General features: G+C 43.7%; 1 long non-coding RNA gene across 1 annotated transcript in view; it reads right to left on the bottom strand.

Moving 5' to 3' along the window:
• The window catches only part of LOC116695664 (uncharacterized), an 813105-nt gene that overhangs the window by 276140 nt on the left and 536105 nt on the right, over positions 1 to 860 (bottom strand). The window lies entirely within an intron of this gene.

Below are 860 nucleotides of genomic sequence, written 5' to 3'. Positions count from 1 at the left end.
TTCATCTGACAGCTTTAGTTACAAGTTACTTTACACATAATAACAATAATAAATAATAATTAATACATTTAATTTGTATAGTGCTTTTCAAGGACCCAAATTTGCTTTCCAGGGCAAGGTTGAAATCATAACAAGGCTGAACAAAACAAGACAAATTAAACAAAACCAGATTTAGGCACAGATGAAAAGGGCCCCTCCCTTTGGAGTGTGGCTACAGTTAGGCGGAGGTAAAGAGGCGGGACTGGAAGATGGTGAGGGACTCAGAGTCACAGATCTCTTGGGGGAGGGAGTTCCAGAGCCTGGGAGCTGCACTGGAGAAGGCTTTGTCCCCGAAACTGTGGAGGTTGGACTTGTAGATGGAGAGAAGACCGGCTGAGGTAGATCTGAGGGACCGTGAGGGGGGGTATGGAGAGAGGAGGTCAGTGAGGTATGAGGGGGCCAGATGGTGGAGGTCTTTGAATGTGAGGACCAGGATTTTGTAGGTGATCCGGTGGGAGATGGGGACCCAGTGGAGTTGTTTTAGGACTGCAGTGATGTGATGCCAGGATTTGGAGCGGGGGGGGTGAGGACCAGTTGGAGTCGCTTGATGTAGGCAGAGCTGATGCGGAGGGGAAGAAACACATGTAGTTTATAAAATCTGATAAAATAAAAATCTATATAACTGCCTAGTCCAGCTGGATGATTAGACCATTAAACACAACTGTTTGGATCCTTTACACTTTCTAAAATGGGAGGAGTTTTCTGCATTGACCACTATAATACTTTAAGTACATTTTCCTGATAATACTTCTACTTAAGTAACATTTTCAACGCAGGACTTTTACTTGTAAAGGAATATTTTTACAGTGTGGTATTAGTAC

Source organism: Etheostoma spectabile, chromosome 9 (genome assembly GCF_008692095.1).
Source record: "Etheostoma spectabile isolate EspeVRDwgs_2016 chromosome 9, UIUC_Espe_1.0, whole genome shotgun sequence".
Lineage (NCBI taxonomy): Eukaryota > Metazoa > Chordata > Actinopteri > Perciformes > Percidae > Etheostoma > Etheostoma spectabile.
Note: the sequence above shows the minus strand (reverse complement) of the source record. Positions and strands in the feature narration are given on the sequence as shown.